At 40.5% G+C, this 20,283-nt stretch overlaps 1 protein-coding gene and 1 long non-coding RNA gene across 2 annotated transcripts in view; one reads left to right on the plus strand and one right to left on the minus strand.

The window, feature by feature from the left end:
• The window catches only part of CTNND2 (catenin delta 2), an 816,172-nt gene that overhangs the window by 343,235 nt on the left and 452,654 nt on the right, over positions 1–20,283 (plus strand). The window lies entirely within an intron of this gene.
• LOC309860649 lies at positions 276–16,594 on the minus strand. The gene is made up of 3 exons (XR_014309519.1): positions 16,518–16,594; positions 11,835–12,060; positions 276–351 (listed from the first exon to the last, which is right to left on the minus strand). It is a non-coding gene; the product is annotated as an uncharacterized lncRNA (long non-coding RNA).

Genomic DNA, 20,283 nt, shown 5'->3' on the forward strand with positions numbered 1-20,283 from the left:
ATTTAAAAGCATGATCACTGAACTTTCTTAAGGAATTAAATCATATATGAATATAATTATAAGTAAAACATGTGCATTTTTTCATTATCCTGCAGGATACGATATTTAAACAAGTACTCACACTTACTGTTTTAAGATAAAGAAGGAATAAATTTGCCAAAGCATTTCATTTTGGAAATCACATAGCTTAAATAATTAAGTAATTACTTTAAAATGTTTTTCAAATGAATTTTTTTATTATGTAGATATTTCTACACATACACACATTTCCAGATGAAGTCACTTAGCCCAAGGTAACAGTCACTCAAAGCCACAGGATTCTAGATACGTATGCTGGTGAATACATGTTTGCTAGAAGGAGGAAAAATAACATTGAATCAGTTTTAATTGCTTTTTTAAAAATTTTATTTTTTCATTAAATACCATTTTTATTAGTTTCCATACTAGGATATAAGCATTTCTCACATAGCTGAAGTACTACTCCTCCAGTAAAGCCTAGTGATTTATTTGAACAGGACATTCAATTTATTGAGTTGGTAATAGAATTAACATTGCAGTGGTATTTTCTAATTTTTTTAGAATGTCCTTTTCATATAAAAACAGAAAAAAATACAGGGACTATAGACATACTTTCGAGGTTTTTCTTTTTCATTGCTAATTTCTTTAAAAAAAAAAAAAAAGTGTTTCTCTGTTTCCTTCCAGAAATCTACCTCGAAAATGCTCCCAGTTTTCTCAGGTCCCTTTGTAATGCTTGTTCTCTTCTTAATCCCTGCACTACCATCTTTCCCCTTATTTTTTTTTCCCCATTTTCCTAGCCTTTCCTCTTAATGCTAGCATTATTCCTTTAGGATTTCCTGCTATAGTCTCTTTTTTCCTGCATAAATTAAGAAGAATATTCTAGACCACTTTCCGGGCCCTCTGGAATTATCGCCATGCAGTACCATCCCATTTCTGCTCAGGTCTCTACTCCAGGAAGATTGGGGACACTTACAGTCGTTGCTTCTTTAAAAGAGAACCAGCCTTTCCCATCTTTCCATTTTCTTATAATCTAGCCTAGAGTCCAAGTCCACTGTGCTGATCCACTTCTAGATGGCACCCTGGTGTCCTGTGAATTCCTGATCCAGTAAGACAATGCACAACGTGGCTTAAAGCTGCTACCTCCTGCTCACCTGTAGTGAGAATTTCCTGAGCTTTCTCAGCCACTAGAAGTAGAAGCAGATGCTATCCTAGCCTCTCAGTAATTCCTGGAGGGCAAAGACTAGGAGGATATGCTGAAGTCTTGGCCAGCTTGTGCTATCTGGTCACTCGATGAATGTAGGAATGAAAGAGTGGATATGTAGGATTTCTCTTACTGTTGTTATTCTCATTGCTCTTGCTTTGGAAAAAGCACCAGTCTTGTTAAGCTATAAGGATTTCTATCTCTATATATTCCAGATATGTATCTCATGTATTGAATGGTTTATATTATACTGACCTTACCAGATCAGAATATCACAATATCACATTTCAGTATTCATTCTAGTTAGTTCTCACATGAGAATAGTACTCTGTATTCCAGGCCCCGTTGGTTTGATGTACTCTATGCATGGTGTTGACTTAGTCTTGTCTTTTTACTCTCATCTCGGGAAGATGATGATAACAGTGATAACTTTAATAATAATTCTTTTAAAGGTCTCATTTATTTAGTTGAGAGAGACAGAGAGAGCCAGAGAAAGCAGGAGTAGGCAGGAGAGGGAGAAGCAGGCTCCCTGCTGAGCTGGGAGCCCGATGCAGGACTCCATCCCAGGATTCTGGGGTCCCGAGGTCCTGTGATTGCGTTCCCTGCTCATGGGGGACTCAGCTTCTCCCTCTCCCGCTGCCCTTCTCCCTGCTCATGTTCTCTCTCTCAAATAAATAAAAATCTTAAAAAACAAAAACAAAAACAATATAATAAATTTTATTTAGAGGTTTTGTATTGTAAAGGATATCTTGGGAAAACTAACTAATTTTACAATTTAAAATTCTGATTGGTACAGAACCGAAAATCTTTATAAATTCAGTCTAGAATATTTTTTGTATTTTCTGTCATCCTTACCATTTTCTTTAACTCATGGATCTAAAAGATGAAATGGCAGTTTCATAGTTTAGAGCTGTATCCCATCACTGTGTTTTTAGATGTTGCCTGGGTTTGCTAATTGCCCCGAATTTCACTTTTTAAAAAATCTACAATAGTGGAGCTAACACTTTTCTGTAATTTTGCCAAGATTAAATGAGAAATGTAAGTACACATCACCTCGCACATTGTTACTAGCGAATCCTATATATTTTTCCTTCTTGATGAATAAACAAATAATCTTTTTGTTGAGTCTCTTACTTAATTTTTCTACCAAAGCTAATAGAATGGTTCCTCTCACAATGAGCTAAAGAATGGTTCCTCTCACGATGGGCTAAAGTGGCGTGTCAAGGTAGCGCCACATTTGCTTCCTTCATTTTATAGACTAGACAGCGTCACAGAGACTGCCACATCAGAGTGGAAGACACCTTTCTCAGAGCACAATTTACGGGGTCACTGGGCCTCCTGCTGGAGCTGGAGCTGAGACTTGGGCTATGGTGTGGTTGGAAAGTGAAGAACAGAAATGCAGTAACACCACCGGTGACAGGAAGTGCTCAATCAATTATGATCTGGAAGCCAGTGACTCTTTGAATGGATATTTTTTCAGACCAGCATTGACCAGAACATGCACGCTTATTACGTTCTCTGGCTGTTGAATATGATGAGAGGTAGAAGTGCCCGTTGATGAAGGCATTGACGTGTCCTTTTGCCTTTGCTCAGATGCTGAGTGTTCAAGAGCTTCTGCCCACTTTTTTTGTTTATAATTGTTCATGCTCTTTTCAGGGGATTGGCAAGCAGTGATATTTCAGGGGACAAAATAACAATGGGCATTCGATTCACTTAAGAAGAAAGATGTTCCGTGGTCATTACTGGGATGCAGCAGCTCGCTGCCCACCATGAATATTGTATGTTCCAATTAGTAGGATGGAAAGGCAGTGGAGAGAGCGCAGGAAAAGCGTTGTGGTGTGTGTTTGAGGATATCCGTGGTCTTGGAACTATCACATTCAAGAGTTGCCTCGAGAAGGTCATGTGGGTTTTCTGGGCCTCTGTTCCCTCCCCTGTGAAGCAGAAGCATTGAGTCGTTCATCCTCCCCACTTCTGGGCTCTTCGTCCCATTGGCACCTTCCGCTGCGGGCAGTGAGTCACATCGGACTATTTTAAGATGGTGACATTATGTGAACTTGAATAACAGATCTAATTAAGGAATGAGGATAGCAAGATGGTACCAGATAGATCTGGTGCTTCAGAGGAAGGCAGACAGATGTCTGTATATCCGTGGAAGTAGTTTTTTCATTATAAGCATCTCCACTTAGGCCAAGGCGTGGATTTTACATTTGGGAAAGCACAGTCTAAAAGAAGTTTATCTGCATATAACGTATAAACTGCCTCAGATGCTTTCGGTGTTTTCTAGTTTGGCTAAAAACTACAGTGAAGCTAGGAAACCAGAACAGAGGGTCCCACACTGAGAGGTCATGGGGAGTGGTCCTTTTAAGCCATCATCATTGGTCCCATGGGAAAAAATGCTTATAGGGTAATTCTAAAGGCCTAACAGATTAGTAAGCCCTCTTTTTATGCTTCAAATACGAGTATGACAAGGCTCCTGGCCTCCAGGGGCTTACTCTCAAACACAAAAGAGCGTTATAGAAGCAGGTGAAACATGATAAGATATGTTGATGTGTGAAGAGAACAGGAGGTGGCCATGGGGGTAGTTTTATAGTGTAGCACTGTGTCAAAGGAGGCAGAATAGAATTGTGAAATTATTACTTTTTTTTTTTTTAATGTAAACATTTGGAAGGCTAAACCAACACTGGGCTTCACTTCTGTTCCAAGCAGTGCCCATTTGCAAGAAGCAATCTTTGATTTTTTTTTTTACTTCTTGGAATGTGAATATATTCTAATTCCTCTTTATCCAGGAGAAAGTATCATAGAATTTTAAATTTAAGAGATTGCTGTGTTAGCAGCAGGCAGCAAAGATGTTGCCTGTTTGTTGACAGTAAAGCTGTATTCATAAGCCCCAGTCTTCCCAAACATCTGTGTACTTAGTACCTCAAGAGCGGAGGAAGTTTAAAAATTGTCATACATTGTTGCTTAGTCTTCCGCACACATTTGCAAATGTAACTCTCAGCAAGATTTTATGGAAAAGATCTAAGGAATTGACTGCCATCTCTACGCCAAAATTTAGCAATTAACCTTTTCTCTCTAATGTGTGAGTGACAGGATCCACCTGTGAGAACTTTGTCATTTTTGACACTCTTCATTTAAGGTAAAGGGTCTCATTCTGTCTTTTGAAACTCATGTGTTCCCATCACATCACAAATGCCCCACAGACATTGAAGCAGCAATTGAAGCAGGTGGCGTAGGGTGGTGATGCCCGCGGTGGAGTGTGGAACCAGTAGGTTTTGGATCTGGATCTCAGCTCTGCATATTGTGACCCGTGTGACATTGGGAAATGTCCTCTAGATGCTCCATTTATCTATAGGTAAATTGGGGAGAGGTTTGGAGTGAAGATTAAAGGTGAAAATAGGTTTAAAGCAATTAGTGTAGTGTTTGCCACTGAGCCAAGCATTCAGTATGTGAGAGTTCGTTCTCTTCCTATTAATTTATTATTTTGTGTAAGCACTGCAGTTATGACCCACTTGTCATATACACAAATAGGAAATAGCCTCATTTTCACAGAGAAATGCTATTTATACCTTCTCTTCTTTTTTGCTTGTTTAGGGGCCGATTATGATGATATCAAATTAACTGAAAACAACATTTCAACTATTGTCGGTCTCTGCCGGAGAGCACCACAGTAAAGTGATGTTCTTAAATTAATGTGTGAGGGATATGTATGTGATAATAAGAGCATAACACACTGAAATATCGGTGGTCAGGACATGGTCTCATCACCACTGGAAACTCTATCGACCCTCAGGTGGATAGTTGTTCAAGGTCATTATAATTTTGAGAAACCGTGTTCCACTATTAATGAACTTTGCTTACTGCCTTTGCAACCTGGTACAAAATGAGACGAAGGTGAGAATAGAAAAAATTCTCGATGTTACCTAAACATTGGAATTTTTAGCATTTTTATTAAAACATCGAGGGTCTTTAAGGGATTGTGGAAACTAATGGCGTTCCGATGTCTGTGTGTCTGGTTGCTAATTCAGAGATGAATTGCCCATGGCTGTGTGGGTCGGTGGCCAGAGTCAACAACATAAGGACAACCATATAGGGACATGAATTTGTGAAGTTGTCTGTTATGAAAGGATGGAGCTCACGATCTCATTCCGTCTGTCCGTCCTCCCATTCGTTACGTATAAATCATGGACTTAATACACGTGATATATTGTACTTGACACTGAGAATATAGCCCAGGATGAGGAAAGCAAATTGCCTGTTGTCAGATCGCCTCCATTCTTCATGCTACCTGAAGGATGTAACTTGACGTAGTAGGGATGATAACCAGATCTTTCCCTGGTTAAAGTTGTTGCTCTCTTTAGCGTCTAAAACAAAACGTGGGTCAAACTCACCTTTATGTACGCGATCAGCCATTTAATACTAAGATAACACAGCAAATGCAAGACCCAGATTCAAGAGAGAGAATTAAATTTGCTCAATTCTATTTAAGTTACTCATTGGGGTGGGGATACAGAGGTGTATTTTAGGCTTAAATCTGACCATTTCAAATACTTATTATATTTGGATAATGAACTAGCATTCCAGTGGGAGAAAATTAATCAGAACTTAGTTTCGTGTGCAACTCATGGAGTCAGAACAAAGGAATAATAAACTAATGAAGAAGTAATGCTCCGTAGAATATTTGAAAGTTTTTAAATAAATATTAAAAACTTCAAAAAAGGGAATTTTAAGAAATAAGATATAAAGTAGCTGGTAGTGTTTCTGTCAAGGGATTTGATTCGCCATTTTTCACAGAAGATTTAACTTGCATTATTATTCCCAGGGAGAATTCTTTCATTTTCAGTGAGAAAAGTTAAAAAAATAAAATAAAATAAAACTCTGAGATGCTAATTGAGCACAATGATAAGATACTTCCAAATGAAAGTACTCTGTTAAAATGGATTGATGGCCTATTTTTTTTGTTAGAATTTTTTTAAACATTTTTTTTTCTTTATCTGAGAGAGAGAGAGTGTGTGCCGGTGTGAGCAGAGGGAGAGGCAGGGGGAAGAGGGGGTGTTCCAGAGCAGACTCCCCATTGAGTGGGGAGCCCGACACGGGGCTCGCTCCCAGGACCCTGAGATCATGACCTGAGCTGAAATCAAGAGTCAGACACTTACCTGACTGAGCCACCCAGGGGCCCCCAAAGTTACCAGTCTCTTAACAGAACTTTAGTTATGAAATGAAGAGAAGTTTTTGAAGATTGTTACACAGATAAAATGTTCAGAAACAAATCTTATATTTCAAGAAAGTGGCATATGTGGGTATAATGAAATATGTGACATACACAGTTTGAGCATCTAGGGTATTTTTTAGTGCAGGATTTAAAGAGTGCCACAAATCTCTACGGAGGAAGTAGAAATTGACTGATAGATTTTGGAGACTCTTCTTGCCTTTCTCTCTCCGCCTCTCGTGCTGTCTCAGACAGAAACACTGGCCTGCATTGTGTGTCTATTCATTCCCTTGGATTTCTTTATATTTCCCCATGTGTCTGCATGCAAATCTGCAAAATATTATTTGGCTTGCTTGTTTTTGATTCTTGCACAAGTAGGTTACATATTTTTTTGCAACTTGCCTTTTTTAACTCAGCTTTGTTTTTTTAACCTTTGTTCAGATTTATCCATGTTGATATGAGATGCTTGGGACTTATACACTGTTTTCACTGAGGCCTCCTAGTTCACCCTGCGGCTGTTCCGTAACTCATCTCTCCTTGGTCTTGAGCAGAACATTTGCACACTTTGCAAGCTTTGCTTTCAGAAACATATGGCTTGGAACATAATTATTATTTTTTTAATTTAACTATGTATTTTTTTATTAACATACAACATATTATTTGTTTCAGGGGCACAGGTCTGTGATTCATAAGTCTTACACAATTCACAGCGCTCACCGTAGCACACACCCTCCCCCCAATGTCCATCATCCAGCAACCCTATCCTTCCCCCCCACCCCCAACAATCTTCAGTTTGTTTCCTGAGATTAAGAGTCTCTTATGGTTTGTCTCCCCTCTCTGGCTTCATCTTGTTTCATTTTTCCCTCCCTTCCCTATGATCCTCTGTCTTGTTTCTCAAATTCCTCATATCAGGGAGATCATATGATATATATGATATATATATATATATATATATATGGAATGCTATGGGACATAATCATGTGGATTCCTAGTGTAGGGATGCAAGTGTTTGTCCTGGACGTGCACAGAGAGAGCGTGGGCAACTTGTACGATTTGCACATCTTTAAATTCCTCCATAATGCCAAAGAGCTTTGAGAAGTGGCTGAGCCAGTGTACATTCCCATCAACAACGAATGGTCCAACTCTCCATTTATGCAGCAAAACTTGCTATTTCCCAAGTTTTCCTTTGTCCTGTTGTCACAGATGGGGTGGGTTTGAAGTTGGCATCTTGCTGACTTCCACACTGATAGAGTTTTTTACACATTTATTAGCTATTCATGTTTATTCTTCCATTAAACATAGATCCGTGTCTTTTGCACATTATTCTAATGGTGTTTTTCCTTTTTTCTTAGTTCCTTTAATTCTCAGTATATTCAGAAATTAATCCTTTGTTACTTGCATGCGCTACAACCAAGTTCTCCCGGATTGTGTTTCTTCACTCCTTCTGATGTCCTCGGGTGCACAGAAGGGTTGATCACTGTGTTTTACGATTTCTGCTTTTTGGAATCTTGTTTGAGGAATCTTACCTCCTAAGACAGCATCAAGGTAATTTCCTGTGATTTAATTTAATTATAAAGTTTCATCATTTCACATTAAAGCCTTTAATTCATTTGTAACTGATTTTTTTTGACATGACAGAAGGTAGAAATTTGATTTTCTTTTTTTCCATGTAAATGACTGTCTCAGTAGTTATATTGAGTAGAATGTCCTTTATCTTATAACTTACTGTGTCATTTCTATCACAGTGTCAAATCTGTACCTATGTATGGTGTACTTCTGGGGAGATGGAGGGAGAATTACAGCTTGATTATTTTGAGGCTTCCTGTCTGTGAACTTGATGTCAGCCCATGTTATTTATCATCTTTCATGACGTTTATGCACGTGTCTTCAAGTCCTTGCACTGTTCTTTGTTTCACTTATTCTGAGCTCCTTAGAGTTTTTGTCGCTCGCAGAAACATTATTTTTTTAAACAGGGTGCATCTTCTAAAAGTTTCTTTTTTATATGGAAGTGCAATTGATTTTTCTATACTGATTGAATACTAAGAACACTCGATAAAGTCTTCTAACTACTTCTGTAATTTGTAGATTTCTTGAGGGTTTTTGTGAGTAACCTTTGAAGATTACTGTGTTCTCTCCTTTTAAAATTTTTTAACTTTCACTTCGTTTTATTTTCTTTTTGTCCTGGTGAGAAGTGGGGGAGACAAGGCAGCCTTTTCCAGTGAATGGGATTCCTTTCATCTCACTGTAAGAACTGCTGGGAGGTTTTTTAAAACAACAACTTTATTGAGATGTAAACCACGTACCATTCAAGTCATTCCTTTGAAGTGTAAGATCTCATGGCTTTTGGGTATTTATAGTCTAGCAACCATCACCACGTCAATTTTTGAATGTTGTCATCACCCCCCAAAAGTTCCCCAGCTTTACATATTTACCTTTTCTGAACATGCCCTATAAATGGACTCATGTAATATGAAATCTTTTATGATGAGCGCTTTGAGTTAGCATAATACTGTCACAGTTCACCCATCTGTTCCCTGTATCAGTCCTTCATTTTTTTATTGCCCAAGAAGAGTCCATGGTATGGCTGTAGCATGCCTTATTTGTTCATTGATCAGTAGTTGGACATTCAGATTCTTCGTATTTGGAGACATTATGAACATTCATATAAAAGCTTTCATGCAGGGGCACCTGGGTGGCTCAGTGGGTTAAAGCCTCTGCCTTCGGCTCAGGTCATGATCTCAGGGTCCTGGGATCGGGCCCCGCATTGGGCTCTGTGTTCGGTGGGGAGCCTGCTTCCTCCTCTCTCTCTCTGCCTGCCTCTCTGCCTACTTGTGATCTCTGTCTGTCAAATAAATAACTAAAATATTTTTTTTTAAGTTTTTATGCATACATATATTATTTTTAAATCTCTCTGGTGTATATTGCTATGAATGAAGTTGCTGTGTTCTTCTGTGTCTAATATAGTTTTTCTTAATAGACTCATTTTATCTAAGTTCATTCCTATTAATTCTTAATTTGCTAAGTATTTCATTGTAAAGAACTATAAAATTTTAACTGTTGGGGTTACCAATACTGCATTCCTCTTCATTGCTGAGTATTATCCCTTTGCTTGAATAGGTCGCCGTTTGTGATTTCATTCACCTCTCGCTGGACACTTGGGTTGTTTGCAGTTTTGCCATCTACAAATGAAGCTGCTATAAACAATTCTGATGTACGAGTCTTTGCATGACATATACTTTCTCTTCATTTGGGTAAATACATGAGGAATGGCTGGGTCCTATAGCAGGTGTACATTTTACTATTGAAGAGAATGCCAAACTATTTCCAAAGTAGTTGTACCATTTCTGATCCTATCAGAGAGTCCCATTAGTCTATGTCTAAAATGCTTCTTTAAGCTATATTATCACTTCTACTAGTTCAGTTTGTCCTTACTCAGATTTGTCTTGAAATATCAGATGATCTTTTCTAACTATTCATTTCAAAGTCCCTTTATATCTCTAAATATATTAAACATGTTTGTTTTCATATTCTCAGTGTGACAATCCCATTATCTTCATTCTTCATGAATTCTATCCTGCTTCGTGTTTCCAATAAATCTGGCTCCCAGGGACTTATTTTCTCTTGTGTTTGAGACTTTCTGAGTGTGGATTTATGTTCCTGGCAGCCGCTGTGTAGGAATTATTTAAAGTCTGAGGTTGAAGTGTGGTCTTCCAAGGAAGGTGTGTCATTTCTTCAGCCAAGTGTGGGAACCCCTATTGACTGAAGACCACCTCAAGCCAAATGCTCGCCTGAGTGTGGAGAGAGCATCACACATGGTAAGAATGGCCTCAAACACCGAGGCACAGGATGCTTCTGGTTTGCAATGCTCATGGTTCTCCTTAGTGCTGAGACTGACCTGATCAAGCACGCGAGCCACACTTGTTTTGACGGCTTCGTTCCCACCTGTGGCTTTAAGTGACAGGCGTTGACATCTTCCATCACTTTATCAGTGGACGAGTAAAACACCACAAAATAAAGCAAGATGGGACTATAACAGATCCTCAAACTCTTTAGTGATCACGAACACGAGTTGTACAAGAGACGGGGAGCCGGATTTTAGTTGTAAGGATTCAGTTAAAAGAAGTACCTCTGCCCTAAAGGACTACCCGCCGGACTGCCTTGTCTTCCTGACATCAGGAGATGCTTGTGTGTGTGGAGAACGTTTACCTTGGGGGGAAAGCGCATCTCATCACCTTTCTCATCAACTCCTTTCTATTTCAACATAAAGAAGCATTTCTACAAGCCTGGAATGTGGACAGACTTAATCAACGTAGAAAATGAAAAGAGGACCCTGCCCATTTAGGGACTGTCCCTGTGTAGTTTTCGAAGTCAGACCTGAAGAGAACTCAGCGATTCCCACAGACGTTGACAGTACAGTCTCGTCTGCAAAAGTCGATTCCACGGACTCGCCGTACCGGCTGGCAGCCCCAGAGCCCAGAGGAGATGTATCCGTTCTTACCGAGTTCTGCAGGTGCCAGACGATCGCGTATCTTGCTTCTCCCGAATTTTGGTGTGAAAATCCAATCTTCATAAATGAGTGCAGGAAATCAGAAAGGAGGCACAGGGACGTTCCGTGCCCCACCCCAAATGTTTTGCCTTTCTTTTCTTTCCATCAGGTTTTGCAGGACCCACATAGGTTGGAGGGAGGATGATGTTTTCTTTTATTCCTGTAGATGAGGCTTTGTGATATTCTGGAAGAGGCGTGGCGTTTTGATTCGCACATTTAAAGAGTAAAAATGGAAGGTGTGCCTTTTTTAAGTGTATTGATAAATTGCCCGAGTTAAGAGTTATACAGCAACTTTTTCATTTCTTTTGCAAGTATAATTATAAAAACTTGACTGGATTATATGCCTTCTTAAGTTTATTATTAAATACCTAACCATTTCACTACCTTCCCATTATTTAAAGAAGTTAATACACACAAAAGCATTTTTAAATAGTGAAGCACAATGTAAACAAAAGTTGTCAGGGAGAGCAATAAAGCATTTTGCCTTTTTAGTGGCTCTATATCGCCAACTTAGGTTGGCAGTTGCAATGGTCAAATCATTTATCTTTTTTTTTTTTTAAAGATTTTTATTTTATTTATTTGACAGACAGAGATCACAAGTAGACAGAGAGGCAGGCAGAGAAAGAGGAGGAAGCAGGCTCCCCACTGAGCAGAGAGCCCGATGTGGGGCTCGATCCCAGGACCCTGGGATCATGACTTGAGCCGAAGGCAGAGGCTTCAACCCACTGAGCCACCCAGGCGCCCCTCATTTGTCTTAAAAGTAAACCAAATTAATGCTCAAAACCCTTCTTCTGAGCGTTTACTCAGAAAAGAAGCAGAAAATCTGGAATGTTAGTTAAAAGGACGTTTGAAACATCGAATACCTAGACTCCCCATCTATGTCCCTGCCCTTCAGTCAGAGGTGGCTTTGCCCAGACAGTGGGTCCCTGCAGCATGACACGGGGTGAGGACTTAGAATCTGACACAGTCCATTATAGGTTGTATTTACTGATTCTGAGACAGGAGAGCATCCTCTTGGGTTTCCTCTGAAGCAGCCTCTGACAGCTCACGCTCTCAGCTGATGGAGCCGTTGAAACTACAGCACGCGTCCTTTAACAGAGGGGCAAAAAAGATTTTCTGTTGGGGAGGGCCAAACAAGGATAGATATAATAGGACCTTATTGACCTCCAAAGACCAAAAAAACAAAACCAGTTATACAGTATCTCTTACGTCTTAAAATTGCAGTGGGTGGGTTGGAGGGATGGCTGATGGAAAGGTCTAAAAAGACTTCGAAGGGTATTGATAAGTGACAAAAATGGACAGATACGGTTCATGAGGATCCGGAAATTTGTCTCAAATGAAACTCAGCTGCTGGGGCCTGATATGCACTTGGGTTCAAGTACCCTGAGAAATGTTTACTGTAGTCAAATAGTAGAATCGGTTGGGTGTAGGCAGCATAGCCAAACGCTCCCTCATCCAATGGGGGAAAACAATCTCCTGCCCTTTATTTCTAGCTCTTTCTAGAAAAGTGTAAACATGCTTGTAATTCTGTAAAGCTCGAAGCTTAGTTACACTCTTTCCCTGACCTCTCAAATCTCGTCACGGAGTTTCAGTCACTGAGTTTAATTTAGCAAATATGTCCTCTTCCTTGACGTCCTTTCATGGTGGTGGCCAAGGTTTGAGGAAATAAAAGAAACAGGAATGCTGATACTTTCCTGATTGGGCATGATAACCTTGAGAAAGAACTTCTAATTGAATAACTTTTCTTTACGGTTATTTACCATTATCCCAGACGACTGCAAATAACACATGTGTGACCCCAGGAGTCAGCAGTTCTCGGTCCTGGCTTTGCTATTAGGACCACTTGGGAAGCTTTTAAAAACCCTGATTCCAGGACCCCAGCCTCAGGGAGTCTGATTTCATTGGGCTGGGAAGGAGGCTAGGGACCCACAGCTTTGGAGTTGCCCCAGCGGAATCCTCGTGCAGCCAGCGACATGGGCTCCTGCTCCTGATCTAAAGCAGCCTTGACCCTTTGCTAAAGATGTCACTGCTGGGCACACTGTGTTTCAGATCAGACCAGCAGCTTCCTATTTTGTGATTGAGCTCTCTCTCACGTATCTCCACGAAAGGGCTAGACCCCGAGTCTGCAAGAGACTCTTTGCAGCATTGGTCATTTTGAAATAATAGCAGTGATAATAATAATAATAGCAACTTGTATCCATTCAACCCTTGCCTGTTCTGAGCACATGCTGTTAATGTATTCATTCTCACACCAAACTACAAGGCAAGGATAGGTATTATTATTTCCATTTGCAGGTAAGGGTAAACCAGTAGGAAAGAATTACATTGGGGATTTGAACATGGGCATTATGACCGCAAGTTGGGTCATAATTCTCTGTGACTCTGGCAAATAATTATAAAGCACTTACTTACAAGGAGCAAGGGGGTCTGTAAGGTACAAAGCTGAAGTGGAAGGGGTGCAGCCCTAAAGAGGACCTACACTTCACAGCCTAGTGATGAGGTACGGGTCCCAAAGAGCTGTGCTGGCGACCTGAAAGTGCCCTGAAGAGGGACTTAGGCTAAGGGAGAGATTTCCAGTAGCTGAAGTGAGCAGGGGCACCGCAGACTGGAAAGCAGTTCGTTGGAAATGGAGCCACATTACATAGGGAGGAGATTTGGAGCAGTATTAGGTCAAACATGTGAAATTGCTATTAACCAGCCTCTTGACCTACAACCATAACAATTTCCCGCACTTCGGTCTATGTGAGAAAGATCTCGGTCGAGAGACTAGCAAGTCACCGTGCCGGGAATGTCCCCGCAGATGTTGATGTGATAGGATTGGCTGGAGAAGGGCTGTGAATTCCACCGGCCATTGGCATCACCCATGGCATGCCGATTTTTTCAACATTACAGGGAGACCATTCTTGCAACTGAATGACTTGCTTGTCTAGACCGCGAAGCTACACTGATGGTCCCCAAAACAGCAACAGCACAGAGGGACTCGGAAATCTCTAAACCACTTGTCAAGGGCAAGTTAAAAGAGGTGGTCAGAAGAGGATGGAGACTGTGCCTCCTTGGGGCTGAGCACCTGCTGCTGCCAGGCGTGTGGGAAGGACTTGGGGAACCAAACCAGTAAGGCAGAATGCGGGCCTGGCCTCTTTCCCGAGGCATCGGTCCCCAGGAACGGGTAAGGACTCAAGCTTGAGGACACTCAACAGGTGCCTGTTGTAGCCTCCAACCTGGAGTAGCATCCAAGTCAAAGAACAGTCTTTCCAGGTCCACAATGTTTGACAAAGCTCGCATCTCATTTCTGCACCACTGCGCACCTGCAGAGCAGGGACCCCAACATTTCCGTCTTCGAACGCCCCCACAACCTGAGCAAAGGACAGCAAGAGGCACTGGACTCTTGCAAGTTGACATGACCTGAAGTATGCATCTGCGGTGAAGAACACACTTAGGAAGCAACGATTAATGTCAATGACAGTAATTTTAATCCATCTTAATAATAACTTCGGGGCTTAAAAAAATGGAGGGTACATGCTACACATGATTTCCATAAGAATTATCTGTGACTTTTGGATTCCATTTAGCTGACATTATAGGCAGCCAGATGAAAACCCGATTAGCCTCCTGGAAAACTCTTGACGATTGTTCTGAGAGCTTTCTCATTAAAGAGAACATCCTGTGAATTTTTGGAGAGCTCTACAAAACAGAACGCACAGGCCTAAGTGTTCCCAGCCAGTCTGATTAGGAAAGACTTTTCACAAAAAAGTAACTAACAAGACACAGGAAATAGATTACTTGCATTTCTCTTCATTAAGCGTCTATATCTCAAATAGAGTGTCACAGAGTAAAGATAGAATATAGAATCATGTTGCTCAGCTGCCACGTGACTGGTTTTCTTTGCATCCAGAACGTGTGAGGAAAATAGCAGAAGCAGCACCATTAATGGCAGCGATTAATCTTGGAAATTAAGATCAAGGAGAAAAATTATTATAATAAATCTCTTTGCCCTGTTTATACAGCCTTCCTTTCTTTGATATGCTAAGAATACTAATAAGGCTAGTGGCCTTTGGTTAAATGAGCAAACTATTAGGTTGATGAAAGTGTTGGAAGGAGTTTAAGTTGGATGAGCCTTGCTTGTCGATGGCAAATTATGACACAATAGGCATAATTTGTATGCTTTGCCAAGTGCCCTGCAGAAACCCAGTGCATTCTTATTCCTTTGCCTGTTAGATTAAAATCCTGACTTCTAAAGGATTCTAATATAATTGGAGACTAATTCTGCCGCTTGTTGAAATCAAGGCTGTGGTCATTCGGCTCAGCCCAGGGAAGGCATGGGTGTCTGGACCCACTGCCACGTTGCTACTTGGAATAAACCAGAACAGGAAGGGGTAATCTGTTCCGAAATGGTTCTCATGCAAGTAGAGTTTCTTTGGATTTAGTCCAAATGGTAGATGGGCTCTTGAGTTGCTTTAGAATGTCTTAGGAACCTTGTAGATGAACTTAGAGAATCTTAAGTTGGCGATTAATGAGCTCAACGGTAGCACTTCTGATCCCACACTCTATATAATATTATTTTCCAGGAGAGTGTAAGGAAGAAATGTTTTTGAAAGCTTATGAGTATGTATTTTACAGTTTTCTTCTTCTTTATTTTTATGTAGGATGTTAAGATACACTTTCCATAATCCTGTTTACTAAAGCTAATACTGTTAATGCTTTAAGTATATATTCTCATCCTGTTCTTGCTCTTAGGAAGTGTACCTCCTTCTGAACCTCACCCTGTAAGGCCGTGTCCATTCCCCCAACCTGAATGTACATATTATCACTTGGTTATTACTTTCCTTTTCTATGTCAAAACAGAATAAAAGAGAAATAACATTTTTAGGGTACCTACTCTCTAGGATGTTAATGCCCAACTCAAAAGAATCACATAATGTCCAAGAATGAATAGATTTTCAACACTCTGCATTGTACAATGTATGTAAGTTCTAGTCAACCCCATGTTTTTTGATTAAAATAAGATTTTTAGTTACAATATTTGCTCTTCATTTTGTATAGAGTCACACCAAAAAGGATAATTTCAGCATTATTTTTATAATACTTAATCTAAGGACAGATTTTGTTTTACCATGCCTAGGTAACATAAAGATCATGAACTAACATTAAAGGTAATTGGGTCATCCCAAAGTAGTGCTTTACAGCTGTTAACCAGCCTGTCCCTCACCATCTCAAATTAATTAATGCCTCAAACAAAGCCAGAAATCCATTGGAAATTCCTATCAATTAAAAGGGCCAATGATCTCTTCTGCCTTTATCCCAGTAGTTTGCAATCTTGAGACTGTATCCGAATGACCTAGAGAGCTGATTAAAGATTGATTTTGCTCTGCCCACCCTTCAATTTCTGATTCAGTGGATCTCAGATCAGGTCCAAGAATTCGTATTTCTAAGTTCCCAGCTGATGCCAGTACTGTGGGTCTGGGAGCCACAGTTTGAGAACCACTCCTTTAAACTATTAAATGTGTTTTGAAATAATAAGGGCTGATATTTATTATAACAGTACTTACTAAGGATCAAGGGCTCTTGAAGCATTTTACGTATACAATTGCATTTCATTCTTACAGCAAGATCACCCGGAAGGTTGTGGTTTTTGGCCCATTTTATGTAATAATGGGGAATTAGAATGTCATAGAGTGCAGGATGCTTTTCTAAGTCCTCCAAACAGTAAGTAGCAGACGTAGCATTCGAACCCAGGAATAGAGGTCCAGAGCTTACGCTTGTAATACCTGGAGAAAAATGTCTTTGTAATTTAACCCTTCTATATATTTTACTAATTGTGTGATTTTCCCACTCCACATTTTTCATATGTCACCAGTTGCGTTTTTCTGAGATGTGTCAAGCATGGAGATACCATTTTATAATATTCTGTGAGAGAACAGACACAGTAAAGCTTTTCGTTTTCTTTCAATCTATAAATATCTACAAATATTCAAGGAATAAACAAGGAAAAAAGCTGCTTCTCACAAGCTTACACCTGTAGAAAATGCTCATGTTATCATGGAGAGTAAAGAAAGGAGGGCAAGAAATTTCACACTCAGCATGATGCTACCTATAGGGATAAATATGTACAGGAAACAAACAAATTTGAGAAGAAAATATACCATCGTGCTGACATGCACACTAGAGCGTGGGGTGTTTGGGGTACTTTGAAACACATTTTATACCGTCTTGTAGGCCGGTTCTTGGACAAGGTAGTATAGTTTAGCGAAATCATTTTATTAGAATTCCTTTGCATCTTAAATCAATATAAATTAACTAATGTTCCATTAGAAGTAAATGCAGTTTTACTATTATTATTATTACTATTACTATTATTAACTTCAGTAACAAAAGGAGAGAGAGAATCAGTTGTCACAGAAGTCTTCGAGGAAAAGCCAGCTTATGAGTTTCTTAGAATCTTTAGTTCACGAACAGGTCCCCGTACTTCAACTCACTTTATTCTGATAATGACCTTCTAAAGAGGGAGGTATTGCTTCATTTTTGCACAAGGAGCCTGAGACTCATATTTTAAATGGTAGAACTCGTGAGGATCTCTGCCTCCTATTCTATGAGATGCACTGTTACCCTGCCAAAAACTGGGGAAACTTTGGATGTCCACGGTTATATGCAAAAACCTTGGGATTTTCAATTTTTCCAAAGATGATCAGTACTCATCAAATTAACTAAGGAAAATGAACTGGTTTGCAGACTGGAAACAATGGGAGGCAAAGGCTGTTTTTGCACTCCTGCATTTGCGAAAAAAGGGTGGCATTGATTTGGAGCACGGTGTAAGGGAGAGGCCTGTTTGGGTAAAAACGATCCTGTCAAATTCACTGTTGTGCAGAAGCCAGCATGCTGTGAATGCTTTCCTTCTTGGTCCCAGTATGAATTCCTGGATGTCTCTGTAATGATGTGCAAACCTCCTGTCCCTACAGTCCAGACTGCTAACCCCACCTCAAATGGAGGTGCCAGGCCCAGGAATATCATCCCCCAGGAGCTTGTTAGACCCAGAGAGTCAAATCTGGGGTAATGTGGACACACAGCTGAGTGTGAGCGAAGTTGCCATCGGTAACACTAATGTCTCCATGAAGCCAAAGTAGCGGAACTGCCTTAGGAGAGGGTGTGGAGGTGGGAAGGGGAGGTCTTTGCACAGTAGAGGAAGTTCAAGGCCACCGGGGAGAGGGGAGTTGTGCTGAGTGTCAAGGCTTAACTGCAAAGGTGCTTCTCGGCCTCCTGGCTCCTCCTAGACCTCTGAGATGTGGTCAAGGCCAAAGAGTGCTCACCACCTTCGGAGCCACTGGCTTTTACCCATGATTCCTGATGGATCTGCCGGGAAAACGTGTTTTCCCTGGGGCAGCTATGGGCCACCAAGTCCTACCCCAGGTGGAAGGAATCACTGAAGCCAAGTCCCCCTAGGACCCACCCTGAGCATGATTTATCTTATTGGGCCATTAACTGATGACTCAGAAATATGAGCGCTCCCTATCCTGTGTTTTCTATTAAAGATGCTTGTCTATCTAGGTATTAGAAGTTTTACATTTGATGCAAAAATTAATGTAATTCAATATTTTAGAAAAGATAGGTGACCTATTATGCATGTGAATGTGAGCTCTTTTTGACTCCTCTTAGCTCCAAGTGTCTTTGTGAACTTGGATTTCCGCCTTTCCTCTTCTCAGCCCCCTGGGGCTGCCACTTCTTGTAAACACTAGTGGCTGGTGTTAAAGTTTCTACTAATTGCCTTATCATTTCATAAAGAGGCATTAATTGCTAACATAATTTCCTCTTTTCCTCTGAATTACATACTCCTTTTGTGCAAAAATGACTACTTCAAAAGCTTTTCCATCCTCCTTCTTCTTCTTTTTTTTTTTTTCCCCCATCAGTGGAGAAAAAAGCAAACCTTGCGGGGCTGGAGGATACCTTTCACTTCAGCCTCAGACTCTTTCTTGATAACCTAAAAATTTATTTTGTGAAATATTACTTGACGTTTTCTTTCTTGAGCTAGATATTCATTTTCCTCAAGCCCCTTCTTGATTTTCTTTTGTTATTGTGAGACTCTAGAAATTATTTGGAATGATAGAATGAAATATTTTTATACAGTACTTTTCTTCCTGTTCATTTCACCAATTTCATCCTATTTTTTAAATTGCTCTGTCCTTTATAGACGACTCACCTCACCTCACATATGCGCGTAGAACACACATGGTGTGCCACACAACACACACACACACACACACACACCCCGCACCAGTAATCTCCATAGACTCTACAGGGCAAGGAATATGCATTTTCAGTATCTCGGAAGGTGGATTCTCTATAGTAGATGCTTAGTAACTTAATAAAAGTTTGGTGTATAGATCAAAGTTCTATAAATCTTTTTGATTAAAAGAGTCTTTTGAAATTTAAAAATTGGAATTGTCTTGTTGAATGCTATCCCCAAAATAGTTGGAGATTAAAAATCTTGTTTTTCTAATAAATGCGTATCTTTCATGTTGGGTTCCCTGGGAGGCTGACTCCAGTATGAAGGGTAACATGCAAGAGGCGTACTGGGGGAGCTGCTGGCGTCCGCGCTGCAGCGGGGAAGGAAAAAGAACTGGGCAGATGGAGAAGTTGGCTGTGGTACAGCCACATCCAAGGCCCCGATCAGCCTAGTGGGGAGCTGTAGGGCTTACTTAGGGCGAGAGGGCTGAACCTTAGATCCCCGTGGTCAGCCAGGCAGGGGATGCAGAAAGGAAGAGAGCTGGGCTGCAGTTGAACTCCCACTGGGGGGCAGTTGAACTCCCACCCTGGGGGGGTGGGGCGACAGTGGAGCGCGATCCGATCTGGCAGCTACTTTCCCAGCAGCTGGGAGAGTAGAACAGGTCCTTCCTACAGGGCATCTGGGCAGAGCACTGGGGAACCTACTACAGTCAGTTCTGTTTGACAGTAATGTCACTGGTTTATTTAGCAGACAAGCCAAATCAGTGACCAAAATCACCATTAAATGATACTGGTTGTGATCTTTGGTGAAAACAACAGAATATTTCTATGTTCAATAAGTCAACTGTGTAAAATATTCATAGGAAAAAAAGACTGGAAAAGCACATCTCAAAATGATAAATGTCGGGGCACCTGGCTGGCCCAGTTAGGAGGGCATGCAACTCTTGGTCTCGAGGTCATGTTCGAGCTCCATGTTGGGTGTAGAAATTACTTTTTAAAAATGGCTAAACTGATGAGTGTTGTCTTCGTTTGGTTTTTATTTTCTTCTTTTTTTTCTGGGTTATCTCAGTTTAATAATTAATGTTTACTACTTGATGG

This window comes from Mustela nivalis, assembly GCF_964662115.1.
Source record: "Mustela nivalis genome assembly, chromosome: 3".
Lineage (NCBI taxonomy): Eukaryota > Metazoa > Chordata > Mammalia > Carnivora > Mustelidae > Mustela > Mustela nivalis.